The 16,546-nt window shown below is 36.8% G+C and overlaps 1 non-coding gene across 1 annotated transcript; it reads right to left on the bottom strand.

Moving 5' to 3' along the window:
• Positions 1–7,420: 7,420 nt before the first annotated feature.
• On the bottom strand, positions 7,421–7,527 carry LOC119630657 (U6 spliceosomal RNA). Its single transcript, XR_005246376.1, has one exon. It is a non-coding gene; the product is annotated as a U6 spliceosomal RNA (small nuclear RNA).
• Between the last annotated feature and the right edge of the window lie 9,019 nt (positions 7,528–16,546).

Below are 16,546 nucleotides of genomic sequence, written 5' to 3'. Positions count from 1 at the left end.
TTGGGAGGACGGATCGAGGTTTCAACTGAATTATATATTTTTTTCTCTTGAATATCTCTAATATTCAATATAGCATACACATATTTTAAATTAATTCAGAATTATTTAGCAACGCAAAGAGACCCATGTCCAGCATTGGACGTCTGTGAGATAAAAGATAGAAGATAGATAGGATTTGTAAATAAGTTAAAATTACAGCCTTGGATTACTGCTAAATCAGTGCAATGAAATACAACTCACTAATATTTTCGGACAAAAATCCACGCACTCAAAACACTTTCCTGCTTATTATTAAAAATACAATTTATTAGTTAGTTTCAATGCAAATGAGATTTTAATGTGTCGTTTTGCGGTAGACAGCGGCCTGGCTCTGCCCCTGGTATTGCTGAGGTCCATGGGCGACGGTAACCACTCACCATCAGGTGGGCCGTATGCTCGGCTGCCTACAAGGGCAATAAAAAATGTATTTCTGCAGTCACAGCTACAAAATATTATCCTGCTACATCCATATATCCCAGGAAAAAGGGTCTCCCGTAATCCATTCGACGTCGACAGCTACTGTGGGGTTTATTTCCTAATTTAGGGCCGGCTTGCAAGGCGATTAAGGCATTGCATCCGCCCGATCTAGTTCGTAAGTGAAATGGAGCGCGTTCTGGATTTATATCCTGAGCTTTTGGTGTTTTTAGGGTTTTGAGCAGTTTCTTTTTCAAGTATGTCCTGATATTTTGTGATTAAAGAAATGAATTGATGTGAATTTAATCAAAAACCCATTTTCAGATTAATTTCGCATTTGTTTTGTAATTTCAATGGAAACGAGGATTTTAATGTTTTTTTTGAATAAATGTGTTTTTAATCATATACATAACTAGCCGTACTCGCCCGCTTCGCTGCGCATTTAAAATTAACATTATTATTTATTGTCATTATTATTATGGAGTTCAACACTCATAAAAATATTAGCCTATCCATTAAGTACATGTATTTTCTACATGGATACAAAGTTTCAAGTCAATTGGATGCATGGTTCAGTAGTTATAACGGAACATACGTAAAAACCACTGTAGATTTATATATTAGTATAGATTATAGTATAGACTTAACTAATATATCTGCCTAGAAGTCATTTGAGGACACGTATAAAAACTCTGTTATAGGTACTTAGAATTTTTTAGCTTTGGTATTTTGAACCCTTTTTTTTTTTATTGCTTACATGGATGGACGAGCTCACAGCCCACCTGGTGTTAAGTGGTTACTGGAGCCCATAGACATCTACAACGTAAATGCGCCACCCACCTCGAGATATAAGTTCTAAGGTCTCAGTATAGTTACAACGGCTACCCCACCCTTCGAACCGAAACGCATTACTGCTTCACGGCGGAAATAGGCGGGGTGGTGGTACCTACCCGTGCGGACTCACAAGAGGTCCTACCACCAGTATTACCCTTAACTGAAACATTAATAGTTATACCAGGCGTCTTATCCATTAACCCACAAATAAATTTCGCGTTCCAGCCTCGTCAAATATATGAAATTTAGAAGAATATATTAAATCAATAAATTAAATATAAATAAATATTTACTAACAATCACACCACGTTAACTGGTCCCGTGATAAGTTCGTAAAGAACTTGTGTTACAGGTACCAGGTAACGGAAATACATGTAAGATTTTTATTATACACATACATATATTTAATATACATCCATAACCCTGGAAAAGACATTTTATATTTATCATACAAATATCATCCCTTGGCGGGATTCGAACCCGCGACCCCCTTGTGTAGTGACCATGTCACTTACAGCTTCACCAGTCGGTCGTTAAAAATGGCTTCTTAACCATTTATCACTCGTCTAAGATACCAAAAATCTGCACCATTCAGATATATGTTGTAGGAAGGCATAATTATGTTACAAAAACATAAATTATTCCAAACAAATGTATAGCCATAGTTATAGCCACTACGAATTTTCTTGTAGTGCTCACTTTTCTTACATCCTAAAGAATACGTCTTATAATATGTTTCGTGTGCCTAAATAAAGAAATTAATGAGGCTGGATTTCATACAAATATGTATTAAATGTGACATTAAATCACAATAATTTTAAAAGTCTTCGTGGCCTAAAGGATAAGACGTCCGGTGCATTCGTATCTAGCGATGCAACGGTACTGGAATCCCGCAGGCGGGTACCAATTTTTCTAATGAGCAAACTTATTAACGTACTTAACAAATGTTCACGATTGACTTCCACAGTGAAAGAATAACATCGTGTAATAAAAATCAAACCCGCAAAATTATAATTTGCGTAATTACTGGTAGGACCTCTTGTGAGTCCGCACGGGTAGGTACCACCACCCTGCCTATTTTATGCCGTGAAGCAGTAATGTGTTTCGGTTTGAAGGGTGGGGCAGCCATTGTAACCATACTGAGACCTTAGAACTTACATCTCAAGATGGGTGGCACATTTATGTTGTAGATGTCTATAGGCTCCAGTAACCAAATAACACCAGGTTGGCTGTGAACTCACCCACCCATATAAGGAATAACAAAAAAGTCCGCTGAAGTAAAAAAACTTAGAAACTACTCTAGAATTACTTATTAAGCGCAACAGCAGGTCGCTGCTACAAATTATATGGCAGCCCACCCTATGAATCTCTTAAGTCTCCGGAATACACTAGCCTCTTACAAATTTAATTAGGAGTCAGCAATTGTTTCCATGAATAATTCAAATAGTTGCTTTGGGTATTAGTTATTAGTCTGTTTACTGGTTACGGGGAGGCTACCAAACTGAATCTTGATTATAACGACAGCGTCAATTAGCGTTCGCGATTGTGAAGCCTCCAATTGACAAATGAATAAAGAAGCGGAATTGGATTCATAGGGTGCAGTTTTAGTTGGCAATTTTAGATAGACGTTATCAGAAGCTTAAGAGATACCAATTTAAATTGGATCGGTGGATTAGTTATCTCTGGGTGTAAGTACCTGACACGCTAGGTCACGCTTTGTATAAATAAATTGGAGAAAAACTGAAAAGACATTTCATTTAAAATCAAGGATTAACGATAGACCCGCGATAATGAGTGCTGATAGGCACTAGTCAAAGAAATACAGAGAAATACCTAAAATACGGTATGACCCTCATGCTTTATTGCAGAAATATCATTGATAAGTCTGTGCCTCAATTACGTGGATAACTAAGACTGTCCGATATGACATTCAGCTTAATTCACCTTACTACTACTACCATTTAACCCCAAAAAACCCAAACAAAGCTATGAACCCCAAATACAGTAACAATGAGATAGTAATACCAATATCAACGTTGGCAAAACGCCTCAAGGACTATCACAATATATGCTATCAGATTACCGTATTCAAGAAATACAAATTCGGTCTTTGCGGTCCCTTATGCTAATCTCAAAAGCCTCCCTAACCATAAAGGTGTATAAACGAAGCCTACGAAAGCCAATATTTAGTTTCCTCACTCAGTTTTATCTCTTGCCACATTTAGTCTATTATTTTCTGATCCTAAAAATATGGGTTTTTTTTGGCAAAAATACTACCGCAATGCTTTATGGGGTCAGACAGCCGATATATTAATGCAATTAGATTTCAACCGTATGTCTCAAGCAATGCGCTGTGAAACTTATGGGTCAGCCAATGTCAGGATTGCTTTAAGCTTTTGTCTTCTAGACCAAAAAAAGTCACATTAAAAATCTTCAACATACCTCAAACCCATGTCAGTGATGCGTGTTCAAAACACCCAAAACCTAAAACTAAGTCATAAAGCTAAACTAACCGCATTGCCAAACATTCAAAATACGCGAGGACCCAAATATTTTCGCTTGACACAAAGACATTCCATTCCTGGCCACCGTGCGTTCTCTTCAGTCGTAAAGAACAAGCTCCTCTGTACACGGCACAGGGAAAGGACGTTTTAAATGACACTGAGCCCAGCTTACCTGGGAGCATTTGGAGATTACAATATATTGGAGAAAAACCCTCTTAAATCGAAATATACAGAAGGTGAAGATGATTGGTAATAACATTAAAGGCAAAAATTGAGAAGAAACGGGCATGCAGTCGGCTCTGAAGCCTGTTGTTTGATCTGTAAAACTCCTGGCGTATAGGTAGTAATGCAGATACGTCAGCGTTAATAAAAAATCTAATTAACCTTTTTTATAGCCTGTTGTTATTGGTAAACGCAGTCCATAGACATCTACAATATAAATGCCGCCACCCACCTCGACACATGAGTTGTAAGCCCTCAGTATAAACAGTACTACTTCACGGCAGAAATAGACAGTGTTGGTACCTACCCGAGCGGACTCATAAGACTTCCTGCCACAAGTAAAATTTTGTACAATAATTAAATTAAAAAGCTCTAGTGTTTCAGCCTATGCCTTACGCAACGCAATCGTGTATTCTAGTTTGAATGGTAGCTTGACAATTGTTGCAAATAAATTGAAACCCCAACGTACACAAAGAGCGTGCCCAGTATTCCCGCGCATTTTATTTTGGGATCGCAATCTCAGTCGCAATGTAACTAGGCTAATTGTAAATGAGGACATGAATTCTAATTTCATTCCTAATCACTGTCAATGGCCAATGTCAAATGAAAGATTGCTTCGAAAACCTGACCGTCAGAGGAAAGATAATGACTTCGAAAACTCAAATTTCAACTTTCACCGGAGTGTGCCGCAGAATTTTAATTTCAAGAAGACCGCCTTTTACGTTTCAAAATTTTCGCTAATCCACGTCAGGGGTGTAGTTAAGGCGAGCTATTTGCGGGAAAAATCTTGACTTTTGCCCTGGAATTGGCTGACGCTTGGATTTTGACAAAGTTTTCTGAGGGACTAATTGGCTTGGCCCGTGCACTGATTGTAACGGATTTGTATGCGCGCTGTATAAAAGGAAATCAAGATTACCAGTCCATTTTATTAAGGTTGAACCTGAATGCCATTCATAATAAATGATAAAGTAAATTTAAACAAGGATTTTTTTTATTGCTAACATGTGTGGACGAGCTCACAGCCTACCTGATGTTAAGTGGTTACTCGAGCTCATAGACATCTACAACGTAAATGCGCCACCCACCTTGAGATATCAAATCTAAGGTCTCAGTATAGTTACAACGACTGCCTCACCCTTCAAACCGAAACGCATTACTGCTTCACGACAGAAATAGGCAGGGTGGTGGTACCTACCCGCGTGGACTCACAAGTGGTCCTACCACTAGTAAAAGAATATACCTCTGCATCCATACTATACAGGTACACATGGAAGTTATGACCAACATCTCTGCAATTCAACCTCCTGGAATTATTAATACAGACAGAGTATGTAACTTCATAATAAAGACACAATTAAAAAAAACAAAAGACGAAATAGAAATCATCGTGACTAGGTAAATGAGAATTGGTTATTGTATTTCAGAATTAGATAGTCATAGATTCTGAAAAGAATTACGCACTATGCCAAGTCTGTATGATGGGACATTAATGGACTTATGAACTCATTACTTTTTTGCTCGAACTCAGTGCAAAAGCTCACTATGCAACTTCACTTTTATTTAATTTGGGGTTAGTTTAACCACACTCGTAGTTAGCGCCCTTGACTATTGCGCCGAGGGTCGTGGGTTCGATTCCCACAACGGGCAAACATTCGTAGGATGAACAGGTTTGTTTGTTCTTTGTCTGGGTGTTTATTATCTATCATATATATGTATATATTGAAACGTATGTAAGTATGTATAATAATTCTCTGGTATCCATAACACAGGTAATCCTAAATTGGGGCCGGACAATCGTGCGTGATCTGTTACCACTTATCTATTTTTTATGATATTTACTGGAATTTATAGGATTCGAGATTTTCTACCGTTTTAGACCTTATACTATTGTTTAAGGCTCCATCTAGTGTGTTTTATGCTTAGAAGGAGAGAGACAAAATTTCGTACTATAAAGACCGAGTGTATGGGTAAGCCATTCCTCCTCAATCGACTGCTATTAACTTCCATCCACCTGTGGAAGTGCAATCCTGGTCTTGTTTTCCGATCTCAAACCACCAGGAGATACGTGAATGCTGACTACCTGTAGCTGGCTACTACATTCTTGTCTCATATGTGGAATGCTATCTGGACTGACCGACTCAATGGCCCAGGAGTTAGTTGCAGTTACCAAAATTACGATATACGTAAAATACTCCAGGTTTTTTTTTGTTGTTGCTTTTTTTATTGCTTTAATGTGTGGATGAGTTGACGGCCAACCTGGTGTTAAATGGTTACCTGGGTCTATAGACATCTACAACGTAAATGCCGCCACCCACCTTGAGATGTGAGTTCTAAGGTCTCAATATAGTACCAACGTCCCCGCTCTTCAAACCAAAACGCATCGTGGTGGTACCTGCCCGTGCGGACTCACAAGAGGTCCTATCACCAGTATAAACGCTATAGCATACGCTTACTTCGTGATAGAACTAGGCAAGACAGTGGTATCTTTCCCGGGCCGGTCCGATACTAGATCGTTTTTTTTTTTTTTTTTTTGTTTTTTTTTATTGCTAGATGAGTGGACGAGCTCACAGCCCACCTGAAGTTAAGCGGTTACTGGAGCCCATAGACATTTACGATGTAAATGCGCCACCCACCTTGAGATATAAGTTCTAAGGTCTCAACTATAGTTACAGATTTATAAAATTCAATTAAATGATTTCATCAGAACTCTATAAATGTTGTTCTACAATTCTTGACGTCCGAAACCGCAAGTCGGTGTTTAGGGGAGACACAAAAGCGAAACACGTTTGGCCGCGTGCCAGACAACACGGACAATATGTATTTCAACGGAACAGCAGATCGCTTGGAAGACTACCCACCCTTTACCATTAAAACAGATCGTTTGTCAGTTGTACTCTCGTTTCCAAATTGACTTTATTATAAAAAAAAGATATTTTTTTTTATTAGGAGATTTTATGACCTGGTAACTGAGACCTTTAAGTCATGTCTTATTTTAATTTATATTATTCATAATTTTATGAAAAGTGATAATAAGGAGTGAAATGTAATTAAGATGATTAATTTGAAACACTAATCAACTGGGATGAAATTAAATGAAATGAATTGAGATGATATGGGATGAAATATAATCTCAGTAAAATGGTGGTCATTTACTAAGATTTTTTCAGTGGACTTTTTGGAGGATCCCGAGAAGTTCGTCCAGTGGCTTTGTTTCATTTTCCCACATTTGTGCACTTTCACAGATATTAAACAGTTAATAAACCGCCGTTATTACACATTTAAACCCGAAGAAACACTAAATAGACAAAATAAAATAAATCACACAACTTCACTCCTCGCGTTCCCGCCAAAAAGTCCATAAAAAAAAGAACACAATATTCCTAACCTAAAAGTACATGTTATTAAAATAAAAGGTGGAACGCTTCAAGATTTTGCTTGTCATCCTTGCGCAGGGGCCATGCTAATCTTCTCTGTAACGTTCAAATTTTAGTATATGTACTGCCGAAGCAAGTACATATATAAACGCATTACTGCTTCGCGGCAGAAATAGGCGGGGCGGTGGTACCTACCCGTACGGACTCACAAAAGGTCCTACCACCAGTAATTACGCAAATTATAATTTTGCGGGTTTGACTTTTATTGCACGATGTTATTCCTTCACCGTGGAAGTCAATCGTGAACATTTGTTGAGTACGTATTTCATTAGAAAAATTGGTACCCGCCAGCGGGATTCGAACACCGGTGCATTGCTCGATACGAATGCACCGGACGTCTTATCCTTTAGACCACGACGACTTTTACTGTTATACATATATGTCATCTTAATTAGCACTGACAATTACAATTTGCGTAATTACTAGTGGTAGGACCTCTTGTAGGTCCGCAAGGGTAGGTACCACCACCTCGCCTATTTCTGCCGTGAAGCAGTAATGCGTTTCGGTTTGAAGGGTGGGGCAGCCGTTGTATACTGAGACCTTACAACTTATATCTCAAGGTGGGTGGCGCATTTACGTTGTAGATGTCTATGGGCTCCGGTAACCGCTTAACACCAGTTGGGCGGTGAGCTCGTCACCCACATAAGCAATAAAAAATATATTAAAAAAGAATTCTCATCAATAACTGTACCAAAGTTTCATTATAATTGAAATACTAGTTTAGAAACAAGAACAAAAAAAAAACATAGAAGACAATTATTCAAAGAAACATTAGTTTTATTTGGATTTTGTTTGAATCACACCAAAGCGAGTAAGCATGCTTCCATTTAAATCTAATAAATAACCCAATTATCTAGAATAAAATAAAATAAAAAACCAAAAACATCGTTCACTCCCCGAGACTAACACATTCATTCAATTACGTCCGTAAATCATTCTTTAATCATTCATTCGCATCCGTTCGTTCCGTAATCCGGTTTCTAAAGTTTTAATACATTCAGCGTGACGTCACGTGACGAGGGTTCGCATCTATGAACCGACTTTAAAAAGAAGAAGTTTATGTAGTACCTTTTTGATCTAAAACACAGATAAGAGTTGTTCTCGGTTCCAATTCTTGACAGTTTGAATTCGAAGAGTTGTCATTCCAAATCCCATGGGACTTCAACATCATGTGTATATAAATGCTATATCTTTATCATAAAGTGAACTAGATAAGAATAAACAATAAATGAACAACGTTCATGGAGGTATTACCATTGAAAAACATTCATCTTACAAAAGTAAGGACAAAAAATGAATAAGAAAAGGGGCTATAGCAAAATTTACATAAAACAGAACTGTCACGTTCCGGACGATAACCGGATGTTGCGTTGCGATAACGCAGCCACGACACATCCGGTTACGTTCCGTCACAGATAAAAATAATAATTACATGCAGCTTGCAGTGGTGTATCCCGAGCGCTAAGACATGTCCTTCTTCAAACGAGGCTTGCGGAGAGTACTTAATTGTAGGCAGCGGCTTAGCTCTACCACTGACATTGCTGACGTCCGTAAGCGACAGTAACCACTCACCATCAGGTGGGCCATATGCTCGTCTGCCTACAAGGGCAATAAAAAAAAACTATAGTTTTCAGACTCCTTTGTCGTGGATAGTAATAGTTGGTACCTACCCGTGCGAACTCACAAGAGGTCCTACCACCAGTAAATACGCAAATTATAATTTTGCGGGTTTGTTTTTTATTACACGATGCTATTTCTTCACCGTGGAAGTCAATCATGAACAGTTGTTAAGTACGTATTTCATTACAAAAATTGGTAAGAGTCGAACTCCGGTGCATCGCTAGATACGAATACACCGGACGTGTTATCCTTTAGGCCACGACGACTTCTAAATATATAAAAAGTTTGCTTACTTTTTTTTATTTTAATTTTCATTCGTCCGTAACTGATTAATTAATATTAATGTAATAAAGATAAACTAACCGAGAAAAGCGAGAGTTAAGGGTCTGCTAACTGTCAGCGGTTGTTACATGGAGGCGCGTATTGTTGGAAGCTTACACGAAAAAGCTCTTCAACATTTCCGACCTCAACACGGCGAATTTGTTTTCGTATATAAAACTCGTGGCCTGTAGATTTTAAACTAGTATACTTTGGGTTTCTATAGACCAGCGTGGTCATTGTTGTAAACGAACCGATATCTATATATTAATACGCGAAGCAAAAACTATGTTCCCCTTTTTACGAAAATTGCGCGGACGGAGGAGTATGAAATTTCCCACACTTATAGAGCATATAGAGAAGGAGTGCAGAATGTTAATATTTTTTTTACTGGTGGTAGGACCTCTTGTGAGCCTGCAAGGGTAGACACCACCACCCTCCCTATTTCAGCCGTTAAGCACTAATACCAGTTTGAAGGGTGGGGCAGCCGTTGTAACTATACTGAGACCTTAGAAATCATATCTCAAGGTGGGTGGCGGCATTTACGTTGTTGATGCCTGTGGGCGCCTATAATCACAACACCAGGGAGGTCATGAGCTCATCTCTACTCATCTAGGCAATACAAAAAGAACCAACAATGTTCATTAATGATTTCACCAGAGCTCTTATTGCGAGTAGAACACAGTCTCTGTATATCTAAGGAAGTTCGTTAATTCTGTCGAATTCAATTAAATCAATCGAACGTCCTTAATCCTTAATAAGTTTCAACAAAAACCTACCACGGATAATTGAATAAAAACTTTTTGTAAGCCGATTTTGGTAATGTCCGTATTACAGGAATGTATTTAGGTGATATAAATTACCTCCCATAACAGCGAAATGCAGTTTTCAGTAAATCTTCAATTAAACGAGGTCAGGTAGGAGATGACGGTAATATTATTATTTTTTTGCTTAGATGGGTGAACGAGCTCGTTGTGGTGATAAGTGGTTATTGGAACCCATAGATATCTACAACGTAAATGCCCCACCCACCTTAAGATATAAGTTCTAAGATCTCAGTATAGTTACAACGGCTGCCCCACCCTTCAAACCGAAACGCATTACTGCTTCACGGCAGAAATAGGCGGGGTGTAATAAAATGGCGGTTGAGGATAGACTGACTATTTATTGTCAAAGTTATATACAGACAGATGATGACAGATGGCGCTAGTAATCATTTACATTTTGTTACAATATTAACACCTCCGCTTAACAAAATCATAAATACTTCGTAACGGGTAATATACCAAGCTTTTTTGTGAAATATTTATGCTTTAAAGACCCTAAACTTTTTGTAAAAATATCTGCTGGCATTTCAGCAGTTTCTAAATAATCAACTTTAACAAACTTGTTTGCAACTGCTTCTCTCAGAAAATGGTATCTTATGTCTATATGTTTAGACCTTCTATGGTATACTGGGTTCAAAATAAGTTTTTGTGCACTTTGACAATCATTATATAATGTAATTGTTTCTGAATTGCCTAAAATTTCAAACAATAATCTTTTTAAATAGATAGCCTCTTTACTGGCTTCTGACATGGAAATATACTCTGCTTCTGTTGAGGACAGAGCTACATTTCTCTGTTTCCTACATTCAAAAGAAATAACTGTACCAGACAATTTAAAACAAAAACCAGAAAAAGATTTTCTATCATTTGAATCTGAACCCCAATCTGCATCAACATATCCTTCTATATAAGAATTATCCTTAGAAAAAACAAGACCATAATTTTTAGTACCTTTTAAATACTTTAAAATTCTTTTTAAATGTTTCCAATGAGTTTCATCATATGAATTATTAAACTGGCTCAAATAACATACACTGTAAGCTATGTCTGGTCTGGTTAACACAGCTAAATACATTAAGTTACCTATTAATTGTCTATATGGAATATTTTTATTACATAAACTATTCTCAGATTTTTCCAATCTTAAGTTAATCTCCATAGGAGTTTCTATAGTTTTACAATGTGACATGTTAAACTTTTTTAACAAGCTTTCTATATACTGTTCTTGATCAACAGTTATAGCATTTTTATACATATTCACTCTTAAGCCTAAACATTGCTTTATTTGACCCAAATCTTTAATTTTAAATTTACTACTCAAATCTTGTATTAACTGATTAGTTGCCATTTTACAGTTAGAAAAAACAAAAAAATCATCAACAAACAATGCTATTATAACTTTAGCATTTCCTTCAGACTTCGTAAACAAACACGGTTCATACTTAGATTTTAAATATCCTAAAGACTCTAAGTAATCATTAACTCTCTGATACCAAGCACGAGATGATTGCTTAAGTCCATATATGGCACGTTTAAGCTTTAATACTTTGTTATCATTATCATTACAATCTCTATAAAGGACAGGTTTTTGCATATACACAGATTCATTCAAAAAACCATTTAGAAAGGCTGTAGTGACATCAAGATGACGTATATCTAAACCTAGTTTTACTGCTATAGAAAATAACAATCTTAAAGTAGTATAACGTAGCACAGGTGAAAAAGTTTCATGATAGTCTATGCCAGCTTTCTGTGAAAAGCCTTTTGCCACTAATCTAGCACGATAACGCACATTACCGACACTATCATACTTCTTTTTAAATACCCATTTGCACTGCACTACTGTAGAGTCACGAGGCTTATCCACAAGTTCCCATGCATCATTTTTCTTAAATGATTCTAATTCCTCCTCCATGCTTGATCTCCAAAATTTACTTTCAGGTCCATTTAAAGCTTCCTTGAGTGAAATATCCATTATATTTTGATCATCTGATTCTGCAATACATAAGTGACTATAGCTAAATCTATCAGGTATTTTTCTCACTCGCTTGTTTGGAATATCCTGATTCAAGAATAATGAAGGTTCTGGTTCTGATGGTGTTTCAGAAAAACTGTCATATGAGTCACTTCCTGAAGAAGCTTCTGGAATATATGTGATATCATTATCATCACATTCAGTGTCTGTACTTTCTGTAGTTCTACTTTCGTCTCCTTCTCTCTGTTCCTCCGCTGGAGCCTTGCACTCAATAGGAATTTCAATTGTATTTTCAGTTTTCTCCATTATTATAATGTCTCTGCTAGTTGTGACAGAGTTATTTTCTGGGTTATAAACCCTATAGCCTTTTACATTGTCTGCATAGCCTACCAAAATAAGTTCTTTAGCCTTCATATCCCATTTTAAGCGCTTTTCTTTTGGTATGTGCATCATAACCTTACTTCCAAAAATACGTACATGACTTAAGTCAGGTTTTTTCTTTGTCCAGGCTTCATATGGAGTCATGTTGTTTAATCCAGTAACAACTGATCGATTCCTTAAGTATACAGATGTATTTATGGCTTCTGCCCAAAACTTTTTATGTAAACCAGCATCAAAAATTAGACATCTAGCCTTTTCAACTAGTGACCTATTCATCCTTTCACACACACCATTTTGCTGTGGTGTGTAAGCATTACTTTTCTGGTGAATTATTCCGTGTTGTTTTAGATATCTTTCAAAGTCTTGACTGCAGTACTCACCGCCATTGTCTGTTCTTAGAATTTTAATTTTCCGATCTGTCTGTTTTTCTACAAGTGACTGGAATTCTTTGAAAAACTTAAATACCTCTGACTTTGTTTTCATGAAGTATACAAAAACCATTCTGCTGTAGTCATCCACAAATAAGACATAGTATCTGGATCCTCCAATGGACACATTTTCCATCGGACCACACACATCTGAGTGTATTAATTCTAAAATATCTTGGGTGTTAGTTGAACTAGGCTGAAAAGGTAGTCTAGACTGCTTCCCCTTACAGCAAACAGTACACTTAGATTTGTCAACATCAGCTTTATTTGTGTATGAAATACCTGTCGTAGCTCCATTCTTCATTTTGTTCAAGCTGGTACTGTTGATATGCCCTAATCGTCGGTGCCAAGTTTCACTCGACACCTTAGCTGTGGCTGCGAATAACTGTTCTGATTTCTTAGTATATAATCTGTACACACCATCTACTAATTCTGCCTTTCCAACTAGAGTTCTCTGTTGATTGTAAATATAGCAAAATTTCTCTTTAAAGATTACCTTATTGCCATTCTCAATTAACTGACTCACTGAAAGCAAGTTTGTTGTTAAACTCGGTATGCACAATACATTTGAAACTGTGATGTCATATTCTACACCATTCACAACTGTGATTATGTTTACATCACCAGAACACACTACCGGGACGGATGTTTTGTTCGCAACAATTATTTCTTTAATTTCATGTTCAAATGATGGACTCTCAACGTATTCTTTCTTTGCTGTCATGTGTTTGCTGGCCCCGCTATCTATGTACCAACTATCGCAGTTGAAATTTCCACTTAAGAAAATAGCACTAAAGGCGTTGGATTGTTTTCTTTTTTCGGCTTCTAAACTCGGACACTGATTTTTATAATGACCACTTTGCTTACATTTATAACATTTTATAACCTTTTTTTTTACATTGGACGTATAATTTGATGTTCGTTTCTCGCCTTTTGTATTGAAATTTTGATCTACCCTCGTTTTTGGTTTCGACCATAGTGCAACTTCCGGATCATGGTCACCGACCTCGGAACTCATATCAAGTAATTTTGTTTTAATTACATCAGAGTTTATGGCAATCCCGGAATGTTCAATTGCCATGATCATTGGGGCAAACTTTTCTGGCAGCCCCGCCAACAGCAATGATCCCACCCATTCCTCGTTTATTTCAAATCCCGTTCCACTTAATTTCTGCGCTGTATCGATTATCTGCGTCACGTATGACGTCATCGAACTGCAATTATCTCGCCGGATTGAAATTAAATTTCTCAATAGACTAATTCTTCGTGAAAAGCCACTATCATCGAATAATTGCCTTAGTTTATCCCACAATTCTTTCGACGATTTAACGGTTTTGACATGTACGTACAACGACGGGTCGATGGTCATGATCAATTTGGCTTTAGTTTTTTCGTCATCCGCGCTTGCTATTTCTTTCCCCGGTTCTGGCTTGATGCAATGCTTCATGCCTTCGAGTACTAAAAAATTTTCTGCAGCGAAACACCACTCTGAATAATTATCGCGTCCTTTTAGTTTCGGTACATTGATAAGGTAGTTGGTAGCCATTTTGACGAATAGTTTTTACACAAATACACTGCGATAATCAATACGATCAGTCCAGTTCACAACTAAATCTCACTGAATACTGTCTTTTAACACTTGCTTTACTGCAAAATCTTGTTAAAACGACTCAATACTGGGATTTTTTTGATTTTCTGCGATTTTCTGGGCCCGTAACCTAATAAAATGGCGGTTGAGGATAGACTGACTATTTATTGTCAAAGTTATATACAGACAGATGATGACAGATGGCGCTAGTAATCATTTACATTTTGTTACAATATTAACAGGGTGGTGGTACCTACCCGTTCGGACACACAAGAGGTCCTACCAACAATAATTACGCAAATTATAATTTTGCGGGTTTGATTTTTATTACACGATGTTATTCCTTCACCGTGGAAGTCAATCGTAAGCATTTGTTGAGTACGTATTTCATTAGAAAAATTGGTCCCCTAGAGGTGTCTTTTATTTATCGATTGAGGCACTACGAAGTCTGCCGGGCCAGCTAGTCATAGATAATTTTTCAAAGAAAATAAGCGAATATTATGTAACAAAAGTCAAACAGCATCACACGCGCAAAATGTATTACCATTTTTACTGTTATACGCGTGAAGAAATTGTCCGGAATGGAAACGTGTTTTATTTTTGTTTTCGACAAGAGGAAAAAGCCGGACTTCCGCTCACCCGCTGGGAACGGCAAGCGCGGGCCACATTGGTATCGGACCAACTAAACTGTGCGCCTGTACAACAAAATCCCACAAGATGCTCAGAACCTACATATATATAGGTTTAAGAAAACTATTAAAGAACATCTGTGCAATAAAGCTTACTATATAGTCAATGATTATCTAGAAGATTGCACAAAGTGGGAATGAGTTGCTCGCTCCGAGCATTTCAATATTGCAATAATTGTTACCTTATAATACATCTTGTAAAAATGAATATTTAAAAAAAATTCAATATTTAACAAAAAAAGACATGCCCGCTGAGTTTCTTGCCAGTTCTTCTCAGGACGGAGGCTAGTTTTTGTGAATTGGCGGTAGTTCTTTTTGACGTTCAACAAGTGTGTACTTTCATTTATGTTGAATAAAAATGTTTTGATTTGATTTGATTTGATTTGATAAAACCTCCCCATACTCGGCAGCCAATGTCGGAAACTTGCCAGAGAAAAAAATCGTTCATGCAACGGAGGTAAGGTGTTTTGACTCTGTGGCTTGTTCCCCGTATACGCGTGAAATTTTCACTAGGAACATATAAAAGTCAATCACACTATTTCAATAATATGTTTAGATGTATGTGTACAATATTAAAATATAAACAAAAAAAATTTATAATAATAGTTTAAAAAAACTAACAAAATACGCTTTTATAGAAAATCCAACTAAAAAATAGAAAATAAATTTTAATAAATTTGAACAAAAAATAGTGTGAGAAATAATGATGTTATTGTAAAAAAAGCGTGGGGTGCATTGTATCAGTAGTTATAAATATTTTATGAACAGATATGAGAACAGGCTTATTTTGATAATACCCTGAAAAGCACCCACAATTTTTCAAATTTATTAAAATTCATTTTCTATTTTTTAGTTGGATTTTCTATAAAAACGTATTTTGTTAGTTTTTTTAAACTGTTATTTATTTTTCATTTTTTAGTTCAATTTCAATTTTTTCAATATATTTTTTTCAATTTTTTTTAAATATTGGATTGTCATCGGTCCTTAATAAGTATACCTAATTTCGAGTCAATCCGACGTTTTGAAGTGGGTCAAAATCATGTTCAAAGATTCCATTACATACTAATATAGGTACATACGTCTGAAGCTAATAAAAGCGTATTGAAAAGAGTAACCGACGCTAGGCACTAGACGATACAAATTAAAACTAAAATTTCTATTTTATATTGAACTTAAATCGGCGCGCGAATCTTGTTGTGATGAAGTCAGAGGACAACTGCGCGTTCCGGAATCCCGATCGCGCGAATCATTTTAAAAACGCGATAGGACCATC

The sequence above is a fragment of the Bombyx mori genome, chromosome 26 (genome assembly GCF_030269925.1).
Source record: "Bombyx mori chromosome 26, ASM3026992v2".
NCBI lineage: Eukaryota > Metazoa > Arthropoda > Insecta > Lepidoptera > Bombycidae > Bombyx > Bombyx mori.
This window is presented reverse-complemented; position numbering and strand designations above follow the sequence as displayed.